Below are 25,832 nucleotides of genomic sequence, written 5' to 3'. Positions count from 1 at the left end.
AGGAAGCTGTGTCCCTTATCTTTCCAAGATAACCTTTCTGTGTGTGTCCACGATGCCACTTCCTCCCATGTCTTTAATGGGAACCTCTTCTCACATGTTCAAGCTCATATGTAGCCTCATGCCTAAAATTTTTTAAAAGGCCTGCTATCCTGTTAAGCCACTGCTGCATTTCTTAAGTTTCACTGTGTCAAACTTTTTGGACGAGATGCTAAAACTCAATACCTTTGTGTCTTTTTATGGCAATCTACCCTAATTATTCTATTGAAATCTCTCACTTTGGATGCCTTCCTTTGGGAATTTTTTCATCCCTTAGCCTCCCTGTCACTGAACTCTTAGTTCTCCTCCAATCTCATGGTTTTCTCTAAGCGCCTGCATTGAGCTTTTCCTCTTCTCTCCCTCGAATCTGTCAGTCTCCCAGCTTCTGCCTCTTCCTTTTCCTTTCCCCCCTGTGTTCTCCCGCTCAGTGATATGACTCACTCCACAGCTCCCTCTCCCCTGGGGTGAGCTGGTACTCTCTGGCCAATGCCAGGCCATGACTCCTCTAATTGGCTAGAGATCTCCCTGCTCCCTCTTCTCTGGTGGAGCCCATCCTCAATGTTTCTTCCTTCACAAAGCCTTCCAGGCTCATCTATGCTTGGTTAGAATCAGCTCTTCCTTGGGAAGTTTTCACTATCCAGAACCTGATATATATTTTTGTACTTATTATAATGTGTTTTGTTATTACTTTGAATTACTGTTGGTTCCTTCATTTGACTGTAAGCTCCATAGGGCAGGCGCCATATCTAAGTTGACTTTTTACTCCCCACACCCCTATGCTGAGTGTGCTGCTTTTCTTATGGTAGGCCGAACTAATTTGAACTGAGTTAAGTAGGACACAGGAAGGACAAGTGGGGTTTGGCGAATATTCAGAAACCCAGGCACCTCCAATACTTGACCCCAAGTTATGAGAAGCTCACAAAAGCCAGGAAACCCAGGTGTTAAAGAGAAATCAAAGGAGGAAAGCATAAAAATGAACTAAATGAAAGGACTTGGGGATGACAGAACCATAGCAGAGAATGGAGAGAGGAGAGCAAAAGGAAAGGTCAAGGAGAGCTTGGGAAACAGGGGGCATGAAGGCAGGGGTGAAGGGGAAACAAACAGGAGAATCCCATTTTCTCTGTAACTTTCGACCTTTATTTCTCACATGTAATTTCTCTGGCCCAGGGAAAATAAAACCAAATTTTCACAAGGATATTTGGAAGCTTATTATTTATAAAGTTTTGGAAGATCTTCAAACATACAGCATAAGAGAGAGAGATTTTATTGTTTTGTAAGTAGTCTTTGATTTTAAAGTGAGATAAATGTCTTTAAATACAACCGGAAAATACGCCAAAAGACTTTCCCTTCATTTTTCTGTTGAAACACTAAAAATAAGATACATTGACCACACTGACTGTAAGTATCTATTGAATGAATTTTTAATGACCAGATGAGAAATAGTAATTGATTATATATAAAATGCCTATTTGCACCTCCTTGTTTTACTTACCCTTTTACCAAAAGGGGGAAAGAAGCAATGCAGTAAATACATTTTTAATTTTAGTTTTCCTCTCTTTCTCCCATTTTTCTTTGCACTAATAGTATATATTGTAGTTAATTAAGCTAAAATTTCACAGGCTGCTCTCCTAATGTGATCATTTAAATACAGGCCAGATGCTAACCAAACCCTACTTAAACAAGACCTTCTCCACTCTTAAGATTCACCCTAGAATGTTCCATGGACAGTTTTAGAATATTTATTTCTGAAAACTGACATACAAACATTTTCCACAACAGGAAAGAAAGCATCAGCTTTCTATTTGCAGCACAAGAAAACACCACTGGGATGAAGCCTCAAAAACACATTTGGGTGATGGCAGATCACGAGACACTTGGAGTTAAGATATCAGGTTTCAATCAAAACGATATAGACTGGATATGAATAAACTCCCCTGAAATCTCACTCTCTTCCACTGACTGGGGTTTCAGATGGGGAGATCAGTAACACTTGCGGATGACTCCGGAGAAACAAGGATCCCATCTGCAGACAGATGAAAAAGAGGAGGAAATTTTTCTTGGGTGCTTTGCTTGAGACGTGTTAGAAACAAAATAGTCTATCACATCTTTCTAAAAGCATCAGCTGGTAGTCTTTTGCCAACAATTCAATTGGTTTAGAATGCTAAGCTTGGAGAATTTCATCATCTGTCTCAGAGGTCTGCAGGCTCCCTCCTGCCTAACCACTGGGAAATGAAGACACGAAAAGTCAATGACATCCTAGCATCGGCATCTGTTTTGTCTTTGCGCTCACATGCAAATACAGCACAATGAGGGAAATTATAAATGGCAGCATATTTTCAACCTTATCTCAATCAGATGTCTTCCACTGTCCTGTCCAAATCTACTCTCCACTCTGCTTCATGCAACAGAAGGCTGACCCGTACACTACCAACTGGGCTTGGTTAATGGAACACTCTGGCAGGAGACTGGAGGAGGGAGGAGAGTGAGGTCTGGGTATGGATTCCCCAGCTCCCTCCTGATTGCAAAGACTGCTTCGTTCCACCAAAGGCTCCTGTCAAATGCCTTCTTCATGTAGCCACTACTTCTAGATTCTTGTAACTACTTGTCCCTTCAGGCCTAAAAGTGATAAAGGTTAACAATAGTCCCTAATTAAGCACCCTTAAAATTATTAGGTTGAATCTACCAGCTGCTTCCTGCTCATCCCTGACTGAAATGTGGGCTAACAGTGATAACATTACTGGTGACTGCCCCCAATAATGTATTGAAGATTTGAAGACTAGCACACAGATCACAATAACAAACGCTATGATTGTTTTTTGGTTTTTTGTTTTTTGAGACAGTGTCTTGCTCTGTCACCCAGGCTGGAGTGCAGTGGTGTGACATCAGCTCACTGCAACCTCCATCTCCCGGGTTCAAGCAATTCTCCTGCCTCAGCCTCCCTAGAAGCTGGGATTACAGGCATGTGCCCCACAGCCAGCTAATTTTTGTATTTTTAGTAGAGATGGGGTTTCACTATGTTGGCCAGACCAGTCTCGAACTCCTGACCTCAGGTGATCCACCCACCTCAGCCTCTCAAAGTGCTGCTATGATCCTTTGTTGTTAACCTTGGGCATGGGAGAAAGAGAAAAATGGCAAAAATCCCATATATTTCCTATTCCTGCCACAAACCTTTATCATTGTAGATAAAGATTGGGCCATAAGGAACTTCAATCTAGGATCAAGTATTTACTCTTATAATTTAGTTGAGGTTTATTGATAATTTTCATTTACATGTTGAAGATACCCAAATGTTAATATGAATATGAAGAAGGAAATTATAACCACAGGATGACCTGAAATTTTTTTCGAAACAGAGTCTCGCTCTGTCACCCAGGCTGGAGTGCAGTGGTGAGATCTCGGCTCACTACAAGCTCCGCCTACCAGGTTCATGCTATTCTCCTGCCTCAGCCTCCCAAGTAACTGGGACTACAGGCACCCACCACCACACCCAGCTCATTTTTTGTATTTTTAGTAGAGACGAGGTTTCACCGTGTTAGCCAGGATGGTCTCGATCTCCTGACCTCATGATCTGCCTGCCTCGGCCTCCCAAAGTGCTGGGATTACAGGCGTGAGCCATTGCACCTGGCCAAGGATGACCTGAAAATTTTAAACCATATTATCCTGTAGAATTTAAAACTGGCAGATGAAATTTTGAAAAACACTGCAGTTGGATTCAATTTTCCTTCCACAGTCTGTCCTTGGTTTTGTGTTTTAGTTTTTCTCCTTCAGTCTTACCATTTATATAATAACAAGATCCTTATTTCTATAGTAATCAGTTCTCTTTACTTAATTTTCCACTTGAAGTTATTTAATCCTTCTTAAGAAGGCAAACGTGTCCTAGAAACTAGAGTAAGAAATAGGAGCACGCTGATCAAATTATGTTCCTTTGAGTCAAACTTGCCTTTTCTTGTGCCTAAATTTGTCTTTTGGCAAAGTGAGAGAAAATGAAAGTTAATACCCCTACACTTTAGTAGACTGAGTCACACGAAAAGCTGACAATGCCTCAGGATTCATGGTGATTCCAGCTTTACTACAAAAAGGCTTTATTGTTACATCATGCAGCACTGTACCTCCTAGCAGACGGATGCAGCAGAAGGTATATCTCAAAAATAATTATTTAATATTAAAACATATTTGATTATAAATGAAATGGAGAAAACGTGTTTATCTGAACATAAGGTGTAAATGCAGATGCTTTTTCAAAAGGAAATGTGTTCTTCTTGAACTGTCAGCATCTTTCACCTAATTGTTTGATGAGCTTATGGTCCTGTCAAGACTCTGCCTAATTTGCTGTTATTATTATTTTTACTTTTAACACTTAAATAAAACTTTTACTGCTTATAAGGGAGAAAAGGGGTTTTGATCACTGAACAGAAACCTTCCAGGACTGCAGAGCTTGGTGGGTATTATCCATCTGCCTTTCCCATCCATTAGTCATCCAGAATTCATTCATTTATTCATCCATCCATCCATCCATCCATTCATTCCATTCATCCAAAACATTTATTAATAAATGGCTAACTGTAATACAATGTAAGTATTATTATTAAGGTTTGGATCACAAGATGTGGGAGCCTAGATAGTTCTATAGTTGAGGGTGGGAAATGAGGGGGGATTCCATTTTATGTTGGGACTTGAAAGATGAGCAAGAGTCTAGTCAAAACAATGGATGGGGAAGGAATTCTGGGCAGAAAGAACAGCATGTGTAAAAGCCAAGGAGCATGAGAATGCCTGGTGTGACCAGGTGATGAAGATTGAGCCAGGTGTCAAAGGCCTGGTGTGCTGAGTTAGGGTCTGAATTTCATCCTATGGACACAGGGAGGCTTTAAAATATTGACCCAGGCATAGGGCATACTCACACTTGTATTTTTTAAAAGTTGTGTTGTTTAAAGTTTGGATGGATGGGAGGAGGCTTGGAAAGCAGGAAGGGGATCACTCTAAAAGTCAAGGTGCAAGACAGTGCAGGTCTAAATTAGGACAACAGCACTAGAAAGGAGAGAAGAAGGATATAACTCACAGATATTGTAGAGGCACAAATCAACAGGACTTGGGCTGTTCATGGAGAGATGGTAGCCAGGGAGAGTGAAATGAGTCAGAGATGACTCTGAAGTCTTTAGTGAACCAGAGCAACATGCTTGTGGGAAGGAAGAATGAATTCACTTAACGATATGCATGGTTTGTGGTTACTGGGACCATGCAGATGGAGATATCCAATTGACAGGTGAAATGTGAAGGTGGAGCTCAGAAGCCAGGAGAGGACTGAAGATTTTGGATATCATTACTTCATGAGACTGATGCCGTGGAGATGGATGAGATCATGCAGACCAAACACAGAGAATGGGAAGAGGGAAGGGAAAAGGAAAAAGTTAAAGTCCAACGGGCATGTGCTTTTTCAGCTGCTCAGCATTCATTCCTTTTTTCTGGTGCTAGTTCTTTATTCCCTTTGGCCAGCCACACCTCCCTGCTGCATGTAATTCTGTTGGAGTAAACTTTCATGTTGTCTTGTCCAAATTATGCAATGCTTTCTGCTCCAGGATGGACAGAGTATGTGTCTCATCACCCTGGCCACATTGACTTGATCAGCTATGTGGCAGTGACATGCTAGAATGGGCTCCTTCCACTTCACAAGTGGCATTACATCAATAGCTTGAAATTAGCCATGGTGGAGGTATTTACACCACAGAAATTAGCAAACACTAAAAATCAGTCCCTCCCTCCTTGCTGAGAGCCAGGTTACTGGCAAACTACTGAATGGGGGCATAAACACATGCAGACCAATGACTGTCTTCCCAGAGATCTGATATACAAATCTCAGAGAAAAGGTGCCCCTTTTCACTCTGATTGCAAACTGTGAGGTGTGCTCATGGCAAACTTCCTTGCTGTGTAGAAAACCTGCCTGAGAAAGAACAGACAATACAGAGGGAAGGTTGCCAGAGGGAGAAGAGACAGAACCCCCAGCACAGGATTTGTTGCTGTTTTGTTTTTTCAATTTTCAAAAACTTCCTACATTTCAAAAAGGCACCTACTCATAGAAAATTCCATATAACCTAGGTGTTCAGTTAACAAATTAAAAAATAAATACTGAATGCTCACTGCTCAGGTTAAGATATAGAATATTATCAATTGCCCAGAAGCCAACTGCATACTACCTCACTCCTCTTCATCTTGACCTTTGTCATAATTTTCTGGATTAGAAAAATCAATTTTATGACCTATGTATACATTCATAATTGCAGAGCTCTCTCTCCTCTCTCTCTCTCTCTCTCTCTCTCTCTAAGTCACTTAAGGGAGAAGGCAGCATTTAGGAAATCATTGGTTTTCCTGGTGTGGGGAAAATGGGATAAGTTTATAGGATGATATGAAAGATCCAAGGGAGAAAGATTGAGGACAACAGAGCCAGAGAGAGAGATTTAGTGCACGGTAATAGGGAAGGCAGAGGGACATTGAATCCAGCATGCTGAGGGAGGCCTCAGCTTTGAAATAGAGGATCGAGAGATGCCTAATACAAGGAAGGGAATTAGTGTCTACTCATGAATTTCTTTGACTGATATATGAAACGCACAGCTGAAAAATAGTAAGTGCTTCCAATTTCATCTTAGCCCATGCTCTATGAGTGCTGAGCCTTCCTTGAATAAGCTGCTGCATCCATGGACTTTGGAGCTAGTGACCTGGAATCTCCTCTCCCTTACTTCTTTGGCCTGGCATCTCTGGGCACAGGTCTTTGTGCTTGGCTCTGGCTCCTGGAACCTGGTACTCCTTGACTTTCTCCCTGGCACAAGGCTCTGGTAGTGGCTTTGCCCCATGGAGCCTCAGCCTATGGCTCAGCACCATTTCTTACTTCCTTCGGAGCATCCAACACCCTGGCCCGGTCAGCACGCTTACTTTCTCTGACCCTAGTTTTGTCTGTAAGGAAACCAGCTCCTGCAATGGGGGGGGGTTCAGGATTAATGGGGTGGTTGGTAGGAAAGGAACAAAGCAGGTAAACGTGGTGGTGAAGGTGCAGGAAGTTGAGTTGACAGGATCCACTCCTGTGACCTCCTTTGCTGAATTCACTTGCTTAGCCCACAATCCCATGTCCAGAAAATATTCCTAGGTCCTCTGTAGTCTTCTCGTCCAAGAATTCTTGAGACCTCAGATCTATTTTCCAACCTATCCCTGCTTCTGATTAAGTGTGTGTTTAAATTGCCTTGGCTACATCAAAAATAAAACATTTCTACAAATTAAAAACTTTCTGGAGTCCTTGACTTGTTTCTGAGCTTGCTTTTGAAATACCAATTAGTCAGAGAAATATATGCTTCATGTTTCCAAAAAAAGAAATAGGGAAGACCTCGCTGAAGATAGCTAGCTCTGGTGAGAGATGCTTTTTCTTTGAGGAGCTGCAACTAAATGTCTATGTATTCCAACAACATTTAGCAAAAGATGTCCCCTGTCCTTAAAAGAATGGAAGGCACTGAATGAGAAGTCTCTCTCAGGCCGGGCAATAATGAAAGGCTTTCAATGATTAGAACTAGGGTCTGAATTGTATAAAACATTCATCTTTGCAGGAGCAGAAAGCTCAGTGAAATGACTCCTAACAATTCCTTGACTCTGGGTTTGAATGGATAGGTTCAAGCACATATACCACTCTAACTGAGCTGACACCAAAGCGTTCCATCTCATCCTAATAGATGGCAAAGGTCACTCTTTCCCTTCATTTGATGAATGACTATGGCACCACCACATTTGTCTTGTATCTGGCAGCAATTCTCAAGTTAGTGATAATGAGGGTCTTCGTAACAAGGAAGTCAAATGCTGTAGAGAGTTAGTGGAAGCCATTGCATCTGCCCAACTACTTCACATACAGTTCACAGCCAAAGGAAAGTCCTGCCGGCCAGAGGCACACAGCAAAAGGATAACATTTCTGAAGATAGCAGTCCCCAAATAGTGATCATAAACACACACACACACTGTCAGCCCACAGAATAATATTACATTGGTACAAATGAAATTGCAGTTTTTGCCATCAAAAGTAGTGGCAAAAATGGCAATTACTTTTGCACCAACCTAATACTATACTGAGCATGGAACTGACTAAAGAAAAAATATCAAATTTTCCTCCTCATTTGCAAGAATTCTAGAAAATGAGAACGGTCATTATTCCACTCCTACCATGTTTCATTTGCGTAGAAGTTCTGCCGTACCAGTGGATAATTGCATGGATAACTTAGTCCTGTCCAGCGGCTGCTTACAAATTAATGTGGTGAGTGGGAAGAATATTTCTTTAAGAGGAAATATTGAGCCAAGAAGAAAGACTAGAAGTGAAGTAAGAATGTCAGAAGACGAAAACACAGATGTGATGAAGTAGAAGGTTGAAAATATGATTTTGTTCTATTAGACATAATGAGACTTTGACTCAATGACCTCCTTGACTCTCCAAACCTGGAACTGGTTTCAAATAGGAATCGGAATTCTTACTCATTGGCAGAAAAGCATTTGTTCCTGGGGTCAGCAATGCCTTATACTTCGCAGAACATACTCCACAGCAAGTCAGCAGCTGTACTGAGAATGGAGTTCTAGATTCTCTCTAACAAACTTCAGACACAAAGCAGGATATAGACCCCCTCCATCGCTTAGTTCTTTCATCTCTGAGGAGCATGCCCAACAGAATGGTTGAAGAATAAATGACATTGCAGAGGGGCTGTGTTTTTAGCTCCACAATACTCTTTAATATGATTCTGGGCTACAATCGAAACTTTATTTAAATAAATTATAGGTGCACTTCTTTCTCCTCATTAATGTATTTATTCTTTGGCTGTTTGTTGTTTTTTAAAAACCTATACATATAAGAAGCACTTTCTGTGTGTTAGATACTGTGCTAGATGTTAGAGAATCAAAGGAAAATAAACAAAAACAAAAACATGGTACCAGCCCTTGAAGGACTCTTAGTGTCTAGTAGAAAAAGATTGTCACATTAACAAGCCAAATAAAGACATGCAATTGCTACTGCTGGAAATACTTATATTTACTGGATGTGGTGAAAAAAAGGAGAAAGTGGTCAATTAACTGTGTGTTTGTGTGTGTCTGTGTGTGTGTGTGTGCATACGTGCACGTGTGCTCTCACACATGCAAGATAGGGGTGGGGATGTAGATCAATAAGAAAGGGTTCAGCGAAAGCGAGGCCCTTGAATGGAGTCTTGCAAGATGAGTCAGCACTGACTGGGAGAGCAGGGTGAAGGAGGCAGCGTGCCGTGGTCTTGACGGTTGGAATCTGGAGTGTTGGTGAGGGCATCAAGTGACCGGGACACAAACACGGTAGGGGCAAGATTTCAGAAGGCCTTCTATACCGCATTAAAAAGACTGGGCTCTGCCCTGCAGTCACAGAAGGTTTGAATCATATTAAAACTGTAAACTATTGCTGTTTTGGAACAATCCCTCCCCCAGCAATGCAGAGGAGAGACTGGAGGGGCGGGGGCTGAGGCTGACCAGGCCATGGCAAGGTCCAGCCAGTTGAGACTAGGCCAAGGCAATAGCAGTGGAGGGTGAAGAGACGTACAGGAGGGAAGCCAAGGAGGGGAGTGGCTGTGGGAGTGAGAGAGAATGCAGCCTCAGAGCCAACCCAGGCTGTGGGCTTAGGTGGAGCATCCACGGAGATCGGGAGTGGAGGAGTAGATGAGATGATGGGTCCATTCCACTTGTTTAAATTGGAGTTGCCTGTAGGACATCAGGGTGAGAGGTCCAGCAGGCAAGATAATATAGGGATTCTTACATTAAAGAGTTTAGGGTCCGTGATCTTGGGTGGGAAAAAAATTGCATTTTTCTTTTCATTAACCTCTAACTAAAATTCAGCATTTCCCTTATGAGAGTAGGCAACAGACCACAGTGGTATTAGCAGTACCTTTGACTTTGTCATCCGTAGAAATGACAGATGTATTCTTATCACCTTTCAGTTATTGCAGACATCTTGAAATATTGCTCACATGTTTCACTGCTTCAGAATGATGCTTGTTATTATGCCTGTGGCTAAATATTATTTAATGTTAATAAAAGGCATGCATACTATGTCACACCTTTATTTTTAATATTTTAATAACTATATTTCTACATGACTTGTTTTATTTGTAATCTCACATGTTTTATGTCAAGTATTTTAAAACATTATTCCTAGAAGCAGTTCGTGGGCTTTAGCAGGCTGCCAAGTGTATCCATGGACCAAGTAAAGGTCAAGAACCTCTGATCCAGAGTTTGAAGACACCAGGCTGCTTCAGTAATTCACGGAGTTCTGCTGAGCAACAGTGTGCTGAGAAGGATGTGACCTATTCCCAGAGCTCCAGAAATAGATTGGGATGAAAGGAAATGGTTGACTGCGAAAGAAAACGAAGTTTGCACTTGTTTGGTTAGAAAGCTTCTGGCCTCCCGCCTGAAATAGTTGCCCTTTATAGATTCAAAGTCTCCTGCTCAAAATGTGCCCTGGGCTGGTTGCAGTTATTGCTCTTGGGAAACTGTGAAGGCAATAATCATGAGCCAATGCGATGGTGTGCACTGATCCCAGAGTAGGGCACTCTTAAAATGAACATCATTCAGCAGAGTTGAATCGTTTGTTAAAACCAGTTATGATGAGAGGAATGTAAATCAATGGCAGAAATGTGTAACTGTCCCTGGGAAGGACTTTTCCTTTCCCGAGTCCAGATCCTAGTGTTCACTCAGCCACAAAGAATAATGTTTGAAATTGGGCAGAGAAGATACATGGGGGTGGAGGCAATCAGCTCAGCTGATTCACTGGACATGTGAGGCCTCCCTCAGTTCATAGAACATCTCCTTTTCTGGCCCCCTAAGGCCAAGAGGTTGAACTTGACACTTGACCTTCCCACTAACCCTACCTCCTTCTTTACTTCTGCCATCTCATAGCTGTTCTTGTGAGGCAAAACAACCTAAATTACTACGTGACTTTCTACCCTTAAAAAAGTGTAAAAGTCTACTTCGGAAGTCAAGGCCCTGTATATTTACTTCTGGAAATTTATCCTACTAAAATCTCACTCCTGCAATGGTTGTTGATTGAAGCATTATTTGTGATTTTAAAACTTGAAAACAACCCAAAAGTCTATCAAGAGGCAACTGCTTAATTAGACCTGGTTCATCCATACTTATGAAGTACTTCAAAGTGCTTGAAAAGTATACACCAGTGCAGACAGATATTCATGCCACATTGTAAACTGAAAAAGAAATTGTAGAATAATATGCATAGTAGGACTATTTTTTAAACAAAAGTGTGTATGAGGTCTCAATAGGTTTGTGAATGTCTAGATAAGGGTCTAAAAGATGATCCCTGCACTTAAAAACGCTTATTTTGGAGGCTGAGAGTGGAATAAATAGGATGGGTAAGGGAGGAGGAGAATGAGAATTTCAAAGAGAAATTGTCACTCTGTACTATAATATCTCCATGTTGTTTGAAAGTAGAAAATTACTTTGTGATTTAAAATATAACTGGAAGGCAGATCATATTAGCTCTCATCATATGTAATGGTGATCATCTGGGAATTGTTTTGTAAATTTTAATTTGTCAAATAAACTCATGCTGTATCAGAAAAAGTTCTGTATCAGTTAGGATTAGGTTTAACTGTGAATAAAACAGTCCCAAAACAAGTGTCTTAGACAAGCAGGGACTGTATTTCTTTGGAGATAGACAATCCAAGGCTCCTTTGACAGCTGTTTCCCTGATGGCTCCTTTGAGCTCAATTTCCAAATCCTTTGAGTGTGTGGCCTCAGCCTCGTGGTACAAGATGGACCTAGAGCTTTCCATACCTCACTCCTGTTCTCAGAAGCAGAAGGACAGGCCAGGTGTGGTGGCTCGTGCCTATAGTCTCAGCACTTTGGGAGGCTGAGCTGGGTGGATCACTTGAGGCCAGGAGTTCAAGATCAGCCTGGCCAACATGTTGAAACCCCGTCTCTACTAAAAATACAAAAAAATTAGCTGGGCGTGGTGGCAGGTACCTGTACTCCCAGCTGCTCAGAGGTTGAGGCAGGAGAATCACTTGACCCTGGGAGGCAGAGGCTGCAGTGAGCTGAATCATGCCACTGCACTTCAGCCTGGGTGAGAGAGTGAGAACCTGTTTAAAAACAAAAAAACAAAAAACAAAAACACACACACACACAGACAAGAAGGACAAAGAAGGGACTCATTTAGGGGCAGAACCAGCCCCATTGTCTGCGTATTTCTTTTTCTGAATCACCAGTTCCATATTCTTTTCTTTTTTTTTTTTTATACTTTAAGTTCTAGGGTACATGTACACAACGTGCAGGTTTGATACATAGGTATACACGTGCCATGTTGGTGTGCTGCACCCGTTAACTCGTTAACTTGTCATTTACATTAGGTATATCACCTAATGCTATCCCTCCCCCACCCCCCGACCCTACGACAGGCCCCAGTGTGTGATGTTCCCCACCCTGTGTCCAAGTGTTCTCATTGTTCAATTCCCACCTATGAGTAAGAACATGAGGTGATTGGTTTTCTGTCCTTGCGTTAGTTTGCTCAGCATGATGGTTTCTAGCTTCATCCATGTCCCTAAAAGGACATGAACTCATCCTTTTTTTATGGCTGCATAGTATTCCATGGTGTATATGTGCCACATTTTCTTCATCCAGTCTATCATTGATGGACATATGGGTTGGTTCCAAGTCTTTGCTATTGTGAATAGTGCCGCAATAAACATATGTGTTCGTGTGTCTTTATAGCAGCACGATTTATAATCCTTTGGGTATATGCTCAGTAATGGGATGACTGGGTCAAATGGTATTTCTAGTTCTAGATCCTTGAGGAATCGCTACACTGTCTTCCACAATGGTTGAACTAGTTTACACTCCCACCAACAGTGTAAAAGTGTTCCTATTTCTCCACATCCTCTCCAGCACCTGTTGTTTCCTGACATTTTAATGATCGCCATTCTAACTGGTGTGAGATGATATCACTGTGCGGTTTTGATTTGCATTTCTCTGATGGCCAGTGATGATGAGCATTTTCTCACATGTTTGTTGGCTGCATAAATGTCTTCTTTTGAGAGGTGTCGGTTCATACCCTTTGCCCACTTTTTGATGGGGTTGTTTAATTTTTTTTCTGGTAAATTTGTTTCAGTTCTTTGTAGATTCTGGATATTAGCCCTTTGTCAGATAGGTAGATTGTAAAAATTTTCTCCCATTCTGTAGGTTGCCTGTTCACTCTGATGGTAGTTTCTTTTGCTGTACAGAAGCTCTTTAGTTTCATTAGATCTCATTTGTCAATTTTGCCTTTGTTGCCATAGCTTTTGGTGTTTCAGTCATGAAGTCCTTGTCCATGCCTATGGCCTGAATGGTATTGCCTAGGTTTTCTTCTAGGATTTTTATGATTTTAGGTCTGATATTTAAGTCACTAATCCATCTTGAATTAATTTTTGTATAAGGTGTAAGGAAGGGATCTAGTTTCAGCTTTCTACATATGGCCAGCCAGTTTTTCCAGCACCATTTATTAAATAGTGCTTTCCCCATTTCTTGTTTTTCTCAGGTTTGTCAAAGATCAGATGGCTGTAGATGTGTGGTATTATTTCTGAGGGCTCTGTTCTGTTTGATTGGTCTATATCTCTGTTTTGGTACCAGTACCATGCTGTTTTGGTTACTGTAGCCTTGTAGCATAGTTTGAAGTCAGGTAGCGTGATGCCTCCAGTTTTGTTCTTTTGGCTTAGGATTGTTCTTTTGGCTTGGCAATGCGGGCTCTTTTTTGGTTCCATATAAACTTTAAAAGTAGTTTTTTACAATTCTGTGAAGAAAGTCATTGGTAGCTTGATGGGGATGGCATTGAATCTATAAATTACCTTGGGCAGTATGGCCATTTTCACAATATTGATTCTTCCTATCCGTGAGCATTGAATGTTCTTCCATTTGTTTGTGTTCTCTTGTATTTTGTTGAGCAGTGGTTTGTAGTTCTCCTTGAAGAGGTCCTTCACCTCCCTTGTAAGTTGGATTCCTAGGTATTTTATTCTCTTTGAAGCAATTATGAATGGGAGTTCACTCATGATTTGGCTCTCTGTTTGTCTATTATTGGTGTATAGGAATGCTTGATATTTTTGCACATTGATTTTGTATCAGCAACTTTGCTGAAGTTGCTTATCAGCCTAAGGAGATTTGGGGCTGAGATGATGGGGTTTTCTAAATATACAATCATATAATCTACAAACAGGGACAATTTGACTTCCTCTTTTCCTAATTGAATACCCTTTATTTCTGTCTCTTGCCTGATTTCCGTGACCAGAACTTCCAACAATATGTTGAATAGGAGTGGTGAGAGAGGGCATCCCTGTCTTGTGCCAGTTTTCAAAGGGAATGCTTCCAATTTTTGCCCATTCAGTATGATATTGGCTGTGGGTTTGTCATAAATAGCTCTTTTTATTTTGAGATACATCCCATCAATACCTAGTTTATTGAGAATTTTTAGCATGAAGGGTTGTTGAATTTTGTAGAAGGCCTTTTCTGCATCTATTGAGGTAATCATGTGGTTTTTATCTTTGGTTCTGTTTATGTGATGGATTACGTTTATTGATTTGTGCATATTGAACCAGGCTTGCATCCCAGGGATGAAGCCAACTTGATCTTGGTGGATAAGCTTTTTGATGTGCTGCTGGATTCAGTTTGTCAGTGTTTTATTGAGGATTTTTGCATCGATGTTCATCAGGGACATTGGTCTAAAATTATCCTTTTTGGTTGTGTCTCTGCCAGGCTTTGGTATCAGGATGATGTTGGCCTCATAAAATGAATTAGGGAGAATTCCCTCTTTTTCTATTGATTGGAATAGTTTCAGAAGGAATGGTACCAGCTCCTCCTTGTAACTCTGGTAGAATTCAGCTGTGAATCCGTCTGGTCCTGGAATTTTTTTGGTTGGTAGGCTATTAATTATTGCCTCAATTTCAGAACCTGTTATTGGTCTATTTAGGGATTCAACTTCTTCCTGGTTTAGTCTTGGGAGGATGTATGTGTCCAGGAATTCATCCATTTCTTCTAGATTTTCTAGTTTATTTGCATAGAAGTGTTTATAGTATTCTCTGAAGGTAGTTTGTATTTCTGTGGGATCGGTGGTGATACCGCACCACCTTTTATCATTTTTTATTGCATCTATTTGATTCTTCTCTCTTTTCTTCTTTATTAGTCTTGCTGGCAGTCTATCAATTTTGTTGATCTTTTCAAAAAAGCAGCTCCTGGATTCATTGATTTTTTGAAGGGTTTTTTGTGTCTCTATCTCCTTCAGTTCTGCTCTGATCTTAGTTATTTCTTGACTTCTGCTAGCTTTTGAAAGTGTTTGCTCTTGCTTCTCTAGTTCTTTTAATTGTGATGTTAGGGTGTCAATTTTAGATCTTTCCTGCCTTCTCTTGTGAGCATTTAGTGCTATATACTTCCCTCTACACACTACTTTAAATGTGTGCCAGAGATTCTGGTACGTTGTGTTTTTGTTCTCATTGGTTTCAAAGAACATCTTTATTTCTGTCTTCATTTCGTTATGTACCCAGTAGTCATTCAGGAGCAGGTTGTTCAGTTTCCAGGTAGTTGGGCAGTTTTGAGTGAATATCTTAATCCTGAGTTCTAGTTTGATTGCACTGTGGTCTGAGAGACAGTTTGTTATAATTTCTGTTCTTTTACATTTACTGAAGAGTGCTTTACTTCCAATTATGTGGTCAATTTTGAAATAAGTGTGATGTGGTGCTGAGAAGAATGTATATTCTGTTGATTTGGGGTGGAGAGTTCTGTAGGTATCTATTAGGTCCGCTTAGTACAGAGCTGAGTGCAAGTCCTGGATATCCTTGTTAACCTTCTGTCTCGTTGATCTGTCTAATGTTGACAGTGAGTGTTAAAGTCTCCCATTATTATTGTGTGGGAGTCTAAGTCTGCTTGTAGGTCTCTAAGGACTTGCTTTATGAATCTGGGTGCTCCTGTATTGGATGCATATATATTTAGGATAGTTAGCTCTTGTAGTTGAATTGATCCCTTTACTATTATGTAATGGCCTTCTTTGTCTCTTTTGATCTTTGTTGGTTTAAAGTCTGTTTTATCAGAGACTAGAATTGCAACCCCTGCTTTTTTTTTTGCTTTCCATTTGCTTGGTAGATCTTCCTCCATCCCTTTATTTTGAATCTATGTGTATCACTGCATGTGAGATGGGTCTCCTGAATACAGCACACTGATGGGTCTTGACTCTTTATCCAATTTGCCAGTCTATGTCTTTTAATTGGAGCATTTAGCCCCATTTACAGTTAAGGTTAATATTGTTATGTGTGAATTTGATCCTGTCATTATGATGTTAACTGGTTATTTTGCTCATTAGTTGATGCAGTTTCTTCCTAGCATTGATGGTCTTTACAATTTGGCATGTTTTTGCAGTGGCTGGTACTGGTTGTTCCATGTTTAGTGCTTCCTTCAGGAGCTCTTCTAAGGCAGCCTGGTAGTGACAAAATCTCTCAGCATTTGTTTGTCTGCAAAGGATTTTATTTCTCCTTCACTTATGAAGCTTAGTTTGGCTGGATATGAAATTGTGGGTTGAAAATTCTTTACAAATGTTGAATATTGGCCCCCACTCTCTTCTGGCTTGTAGTGTTTCTGCCGAGAGGTCTGCTGTTAGTCTGATGGGCTTCCCTTGGTGGGTAACCTGACCTTTCTCTCTGGCTGCCCTTAACATTTTTCCTTCATTTAAACTTCGGTGAATCTGACAATTATGTGTCTTGGAGTTGCTTTTCTCGAAGAGTATCTTTGTGGCGTTCTCTGTATTTCCTGAATTTGAATGTTGGCCTGCCTCGCTAGGTTGGGAAGTTCTCCTGGATAATATCCTGAAGAGTGTTTTCCAACTTGGCTCCATTCTCCCGTCAGTTTCAGGGACATCAATCAGACGCAGATTTGGTCTTTTCACCTAGTCCCATATCTTTTGGAGGCTTTGTTCATTTCTTTTTTACTCTTTTTTCTCTAACCTTCTCTTCTCACTTCATTTCATTCATTTGATCTTCAATCACGAAACCCTTTCTTCCACTTGATCATATCGGCTACTGAAGCTTGTGCAAGCATCATGTAGTTCTTGTGCCATGGTTTTCAGCTCCATCAGGTAATTTAAGGACTTCTCTATACTGTTTATTCTAGTTAGCCATTCGTCTAATCTTTTTTCAAGGTTTTTAGCTTATTTGCGATAGGTTCGAACATCCTCCTTTAGCTCAAAAAGTTCGTTATTACTGATCATCTGAAGCCTTCTTCTCTCAACTCATCAAAGTCATTCTCCATCAGGCTTTGTTCCATTGCTGGTGAGCAGTTGCATTCCTTTGGAGGAGAAGAGGCACTCTGATTTTCAGAATTTTCAGCTTTTCTGCTCTGGTTTCTCCCCATCTTTGTGGTTTTATCTACCTTTGGTCTTTGATGATGGTGACGTACAGATGGTGTTTTGGTGTGGATGTCCTTTCTGTTTGTTAGTTTTCCTTCTAACAGTCAGGACCCTCAGCTGCCAGTCTGTTGGAGTTTGCTGGAGGTCCACTCCAGACCCTGTTTGCCTGGGTATCACCAGCGGAGGTTGCAGAACAGCAAATATTGCAGAACGGCAGATGTTGATGCCTGATCCTTCCTCTGGAAGCTTCGTCTCAGAGGGGCACCCGGCCTTATGAGGTGTCAGTCAGCCCCTACTGGGAGGTGTTTCCCAGTTAGGCTACTCAGGGGTCAGGGACCCACTTGAGGAGGCAGTCTGTCCGTTCTCAGATCTCAAACTCTGTGCTGGAAGAACCACTACTCTCTTCAAAGCTGTCAGACAGGGACATTTAAGTTTGCAGAAATTTCTGCTGCCTTTTGTTCAGCTATGCCCTGCCCCTAGAGGTGGAGTTTACAAAGGCAGGCAGGCCTCCTTGAGCTGGGGTGGGCTCCACTGAGTTCGAGCTTCCTGGTCCCTTTGTTTACCTACTCAAGCCTCAGCAATGGCGCATGCCCCTCCCCCAGCCTCGCTGCTGCCTTGCAGTTGGATCTCAGACTGCTCTGCTAGCAGTGAGCAAGGCTCGGTGGGCGTGGGACCCTGAGCCAGGCACAGGATCTAATCTTCTGGTATGCCATTTGTTAAGGCCATTGGAAAAGTGCATTATTTGGGTGGGAGTGTCCTGATTTTCCAGGCACCGTCTGTCAAGGCTTCCCTTTGCTAGGAAAGGGAATTCCCTGACCCGACTGGTTGTACTTCCCGGGTGAGGCGATGCCCCGCCCTGCTCCCTGGGCTGCACCCACTGTCTGACAAGCCCCAGTGAGATGAACCCAGTACCCCAGTTGGAAATGCAGAAATCACCCATCTTCTGTGTTGCACACGCTGGGAGCTGCAGACTGGAGCTGTTCCTATTTGGCCATCTTGGAACCTCCCTCGCCTGTTACATATTATATGAAACTGCAGCCTTTATTCTATGAAAGTGCAGCCTATGAAGAGGAAACTTTGAGCTGCCTTTCCTGCTGACTCTAGACCAGAGCAGTAGTATCTGAAGCCTTCTTCTCAGGGCCTTTTCTTTTTCTTCCTTCATTCCACCTGCCTTCTTCTCCTTCCACATCCCCTTTCCGTATTCTCCCCTCTCCATACACTTTGGTTCACCAAGCAGGTACCAGTCAGAGCTAAAGAGCTTACTACTTCCTAGGTTGCTTTGGGACTTGCTAGATCCTCACAATAGAATGGCAGGGACCACAATGAAGGTACTTTCCTTCTGGGCAGCATTTGGAAAATTAGCTCTCAGGGTGTGAGACAGAAACATACAAAGCAGAAAAGACACAGCCATTCAGCCAACTATGGGTTCTGCTTCTGGTTGCAGAAACAGCTAATTCTGTGTGTGTGTGTGTGTGTGTGTGTGTGTGTGTGTGTGTGTGTGTGTGACAGAGAGTGCATGTGTAATGTTTATGTGAAATTTTAGCTGCTTGATCTGTAACATCTCTCTCCCATCCAAACCACTAAAATGTTTCACTAATGCCTCTCTTATGACATTTTTCTTCCTTTTTTGTTCTAGTTATTTGTACATCTATTTTCTCTCTCCTACTAGACCATAAACTTCTTGAGGGCAGAGGCTATTTTGACGCATCTGTATATATTTTGGCCTCTAGAAAGGTGCCTGGCACAAGGCCCGAGCTCAGTGTCTATTGTAGGAATGAATGCACCAAATGCTATTGAAATCTCAAGTGATTTAGGGGTCACAAACCTCCCAGAAAAGGCAGGTTATGGTTGCACAAAGATATTGTGAGGTCTTTTTTGAACACAAAAAAAGGGAGAGGATTTAAATAGGAGGAAAATGTGAGGAATGAGTTTGTATTCTGACACATTTCTGTCTGTCTTCTGGAGTCTCCCCTCATTGCCAAGTTGACACTTTTTTCTCCCTCCCTGCATCTCCTGTCACACTGACAGTCTGTCCCAGGGCAATGCTGCTCACTTTCAGATTGGATCAGCTGCCCATTGTGACTCACCTCCATATTTTAAACTCTCTCAAGGCATAGACCTTGCCTTACACTTTCTATCCCTCTAACGTAGTGCCGGATACATAGTAGATGTCCAACAAATATTTTTTCTTTTAAATGATGACTAAATCATCTCTGAATATATTACATATGAAAGGGTTAAAAAAGATAAACAGGGACACATAATGGAACACAGACTCTAAAGTTGTCTTTCTTTTCCTGTTTTATTTTCCCATAGCATCTCTCAGCTCTAACATGCTATATAATTTTGCTGCTTATATTTAGAGACTGTCCCTCTTCCCAATGGCAATTGGAATCTCATACATTGATGAGAGGTGTGTAAATTGTTACAATCACTTTGGAAAATTGTTTGGCAATGTGTACCAAGGTTACCAAAGATTACCATTACTAAGAATTCTACTTTGAAATATCTGTCATCTATCTATCTATCTATCTATCTATCTATCTATCTATCTAAGAAATGAATGCATAAGTCCACCAAAGACATGTCTTAAAATGCTCATATCAGGTCACGCACGGTGGTTCATGCCTGTAATCCCAGCACTTTGGGAGGCTGAGGCAAGCAGATTACTTGAGGTCAGGAGTTCGAGACCAGCCTGGCCAACATAGTGAAACCCCATCCCTACTAAAAATACAATAATTAGCCTGGGCTGGTGGCGTGTGCCTGTAGTCCTAGCTACTCGGGAGGCTGAGGCTGGAGAATCGCTTGAACCCAGGAGACAGAGGTTGCAGTGAGCCAAGATTGTGCCATTGCACTCCAGCCTGGGTGACAGAGAGAGACTCTGTCTCAAAAAACAAAAAAGTTCATATCAGCTTTATTTATAAAATCTTAAAATGGAAACAATCCAATTATCTGTCAACAGTAGAATGAATAATAATTATATACGCATTCAATGAAATGTTATATGAAAATAAAGAACAAACTAGTGATACTGCAATAACATGGGTGATCCTTACAGAAATTTTTCCTTAGTAAAAGAAGTCAAATACAAATAGAGCAACCCCAAAGGGCATATACTATGTGATTTCATCTATATGCATTCAAGACGAGCAAAACTAGTCTATAGTCATTGAAATAAGGACAGTGTTTACCTCTGAGCAGGGTAGTATTGACTGGGTAGAAACATGAAAAAAACCTCCTGGTATTTTGGAAATATTTCTATTTCCTTATCTGGGCAGTGGTTACATTGTTATATACATACACAAAAACTCATCAAGCTGCACACAATATTTGTGCACTTGCCTGTATATATACTGTACCACAGTTTGTTTACATTAGAGAAAGAAAAAAAACATAGGCTCCCCAGGGCAGGAGTTCATGAGTTCTACTCATTATAATATCCTCACCACCTGCAGAACCTGAATGTAGAGTAGGTGCTCAATAGCTATTTCTTGAATGAGTGAAGCCACTAACTCTGGGTTTGCATCCTATTTTATTCATACTTCTTTCTATCCATGTTTTGTCTGGAGCTCTTGGTTAAGCAGGAGTATATGACAACAGGCCCAGAGAAGTTACGTACCTTGGCCATGAGAACCCAGCTAGTTAGAGCAGGGAGATTCTGTTTGCCTCCAAGGTCTGTGCTCTTTTTTTCTTTTCCAAAAAAGCCAGTAAAATCCGACTTTGTTACCTAGATCCATAGGCCCCAGCTGATGTGAGCCTGCTTGGGAGTTTCCAACTTCATCTCATTCTCTCTCCACCACCCTTGCTTTTAGGTTTCAAATATTCAGGTGTTTAATTTTTTTAATAACAACTTTATTGAGTTATAATTCACATATCATACAATTCACCCATTTAAAGTATATAATTCAATGGTTTTTAGTATATTCACAGAGTTGGGCAACCATCACAATCAATTTTAGAACATCTTATCACCGCCCAAAAATCCCGTAGCAATCACTCCCTATTCCTCCCAGTTTCCCCAGTCCAAGTCAACCACTTATCTACTGTCTTTATAGATTTGTCTGTCTTATTTGTAGCTCTTGAGCACACAAAGCTCTTTCCTGCATTAGGTCCTTGCATATGCTCTCTCCTCTGCCTCAAAGGCTTGCCAGTCCACTCCTCAGGCTCCCCACTCCCTTCTCTCACACGTCACTTGGCTGGTTCTTCACCTTTCATCCCTAGATTGAAAAGTAATCTATGAGAGGTTTTCTGAGTACCCTCAGACCAGATTCTCGATGCTTTCCTTTATCATAGCTCCTTGCTTGTTCTCTTCTTGGTAGACTCACAGTTGGTAACCATTGGTTTACCAGCTCCCATTGCCTGACTTCCTTCAGTTGACTTTCAGCATAATAAGGGTAGTGGCTGTATCTATCTTGTTCTCCATTGTATTCTAATGCCTGCTGCAGGGCCTGGTGCTTAGAAGACCATCAGTAAATATTGGATGAATGAATGAATGAATATACCAGATAACTGAACTCACATTGCTTGGAAATAAGACCCCCGTGGCTGTTTCAAGCAGCAGATACTGCAATGCAACAGCATTTTACCATCTAAGTTTTCTATTGATGTGAAACAGTTGACCTGAAGCCTTCCTTTCCTCTCCTCTCCTGTCTTCTCCTCTCCTCTCCTCTCTTCTTCTCTCCTCTCCTCTCTTCTCCTCTCCTCTCCTTTTCTTCTTTTTCTTTCTCTCTCTCTTTCTCTTCTCTTTCTTTTCCTTCCTTCCTTCCTTCGTTCTCTTCCTTCCTTCCTTCTCTTCCTTTCTATTTCAAAACAAGGACAGTTGACTCAGAAGTCTGATCAGAATGATCAATTGCAAAACATGGCAGCAGAATACTTCTGAGTGAGTGATTGGATGATGTTGGGCAGTTTTGCTTTTCCTTCTCTTCTTAAGATTGTCACATTGATTGATGTTCCTTTGTTTTAAACATTAACAGTATGACAATCACTATTACAGCAACTCTGTCCGCTAGGTCTCCCTGTTGTTATAAAGGATCCATTAGTGTTTCCTCAGCTGGTTCCATCACTGTGAACATTGTTCAAGGTCCAGTAGTCAGCTCTGGGCAAAACCAGATTGTAAACCAATTGAAGGAAAGGGTAATATTCCATGTCCACCTGTAATAAACTGCTATTCTATCCCCATCCACACACACATCCAAGAATCTTGCAAGTCGTAGCTACTTGTAGAATGTCTATTTAATGAGTGGCATTAAGTATTAAGTAGTATCTCCCATTTTTCTTTGCTGCTTTCATCCTGTCCTCCCCTTGCCCTTACCTTGTTACTACTTTCTCAATCCTGAACTGTCAGGCTGTTCAGATGTCTCAGTCACAGAGAAAGTAAATCTGATTGATTGATTCACACTATGCTGCTTTGTGAACCTAAGCAGGGTGTGCTGGAGCAGTTTATAACGGTTCATGAGAGCCAATTGTGTGTACCTCGTTCAACTCTGCATTCAGTGACATCAGGTTGCTAGCTTGAAATTAGCCACGGTGGGAGCATTTACACCAGAGAAATTGGCAAATACTATACATCAGAGCCTGTCGTTTTGAAACCCGTTGTGAAATATTTACACCACTGATGTCATATATTAACATTATTTCCTGTCTGTCCTCCTCACCCCTTTTTCTTTTTTTTAAATTTAATTTCATTTTATCCTAAGTTCCAGGATACATGTGCAGGATGTGTGGTTTGTTGCATAGGTAAACATGTGCCTTGGTGGTTTGCTGCACCTAACAACCCATCACCTAGGTATGAAGCCCCGCATGCATTAGCTATTTATCCTGATGCTCTCCCTCCCCCTGCCTCGCTGACAGGCCCCAATGCACATTGTTCCTCTCTCTGTGTTCATGTGTTCTCATTGTTCAGCTCCCACTTATAAGTGAGAACTTGTGGTGTTTGGTTTTCTGTTCTTGTGTCTGCTGAGGATAATGGCTTCCAGCTCCATTATGTCCCTGCAAAGTACATACTCTCATTCCTTTTTACAACTGCATAATATTCCATAGTATATATGTACCACATTCTCTTTATCCAGTCTGTCATTGGTGGGCATCTGGGTTGATTTCATGTCTCTGCTATTGTGAACAGTGTTCTAATGAACATATGTGTGCCTGTATCTTTAAAATAGAATGATTTCTATTCCTTTGCTCACCCTGTTTTCTAAGAGAATGCTAAACCAGGCTTAATTTAAAGAATGACTCACCTGTGGCGCATACCTGTAATCCCAGCTACTCAGGAAGCTGAGGCAGGAGAATTGCTTGAACCTGGGAGGTGGAGGTTGCAGCGAACCAAGATTGTGCCATTGGACTCCAGCCTGGGCAACAAAAGTGAAACTCCGACTCAAAAAAAAAAAAAAGAAAAAAAGAAAAGACTCACCAAGAAAGACTTTGAGGCCATATATTTATAAAGCAAATACTATTTTCCCACTCTCTTGTTCAGGCTGGTTCACAGCTTTCACTGTTAAGTGCTTTCAAACCTTAGCTCTGTTCTTAACAATGTACTTCATAGTTTGCCACAACAGGCTGAAATCAGATTAGAACATCTTAGGGATTTTACCTAACTTGTTTATGTCAGTTTAGAGAGAAGGAAAAAGACTACCTAAGGCACACATCTTCCAATTCACAAATGGAACCAGATAAGTGCTTACATTGTTCATATATACATACATATATATATATATTCACTCAACCTTCTGCACTTCTGTCTTTTGAGACGAAAATCACCCTAAAATTCCTTGGGAAATTGCCTGTCTCCTAGCTCAGTGACTCCATATCCCAGATTCAGAGAATTTTAAGTTTACCAGAAAAATAAGAGACCATCGGATGCAGTTTCCTCAACCAGGCTGCACGTTAGCATCACCTGGGGAGCTTAAAAAATCACGTGTCTAGGCCCCACGCTAGACAAATTCAATCAGAATCATCTGGATTGGGATCAGGGCATTACTAATTTTAGCAGCTCTCCAGGTGATTTTAAGGGAGAACCATTGATCCAATTGCCCCTCAATTTTCAGATGAGAATCCCAAGACCCAGTTCTAAAAGCTTTTCTCAAAGTCCCAGAGTGGCTGAATGGAGGCAGCACTAGTCTAAGACTCAGATTTTTTTTTTTTTATTCCCAGACCACAGATCTTTTAAAATCATGCCCCAAATCTCTGGATGTTCCCATTCCTGTTTGATAAGCCCCCAAACATCAGTCCTAGAAGCAAAAACATGTTTTCCTATGGCAGAAATTTTATCAGGCCTGATTTCATTCAGAAGTCTAATTGATCTTTGATCTTGACCAAATGATTTTCTTACTTTTTTTAGTATTTCAGAATGTCTAAAATTAAAGGGGGGATCTTTGTGATAAGATATAGTAATGTAAACTATGTAAAGACATGGACCAGTGTCTAATCTTTACTATGTCAACCATAGGGCCTGATCGATGCCACATGCCCATGTATCCATTTATACCTACTTGATGTGTTAAGTGCCTTGACTAGATGTTTGAAAGCATTTGTTCACACTACAAAATCATATATCTCAATTTCAAACCCTGGCTCCACCACTGACCAGCCTGAGGCCTTGAGTAAGTTATTTAACCATTCTGTGCTTTGATTTTCTCACTTGGAAAATAGTCATACACCATAAGGTTGCTATGTGCATTTACGAGGTAATAAATGTATATAGGACACTTAGCATGTTGCCTGGTCCAGAACCACTCAACCAATATTAGTTATTACTTTGTTATTATTTTTATGATTTTGTTAATAATATTAGTTATTATTATTTTGTTATAGTAACCTATCTCTACCTCTTTGCTTGAATCCTGCTGGGAGAGGAGAGATATGAGTGATGAGGGAGCAGGAAGTGACAACCTACGAGCATCATGAACTGAAATCTCTGCCTTGGCTTCAAGGGTCACTATCAGCTAAGAGGAAACTGCACTGCACCCCTGAGGGCAACACACAGGAGGAGGCCTGGAGCAGGGCACTCTGGCCTGGTCCCATTCTTTTTCCCTCCAAGAATGGCATTGATTCTTGAGGGCAGCGGCCCCTATTCTTGCTCATCCCTCTAACTGGGCACTGGACTCTGGGCCTGAGCTACTGAACCCAAGGAGTGCTGACACAATGCCAGCTCTCAGCGGCCAATCACCACCTACTGCTCCCCGTGGCTGGTTCGCAGCTCAAGTTTGCTTTTCACCCAGCACGTCAGTTCAGTAAGCATCTCCCTTCCAGCCCAATAAGAGATGTTATCAGAAGTCCATTCATAACACTGACATGGCTTCTGCTCCTCACATCAGTTTTTAATGAAAACTCCTAGGAGATTAAAGCAGAGAAGAGAAAGGAACAGAGAATGATGAATGTCCTAAAGTGAAATGAGATATAGTTC

This window comes from Macaca mulatta, chromosome 7 (assembly GCF_049350105.2).
Source record: "Macaca mulatta isolate MMU2019108-1 chromosome 7, T2T-MMU8v2.0, whole genome shotgun sequence".
NCBI classification, from domain to species: domain Eukaryota; kingdom Metazoa; phylum Chordata; class Mammalia; order Primates; family Cercopithecidae; genus Macaca; species Macaca mulatta.
Note: the sequence above shows the minus strand (reverse complement) of the source record.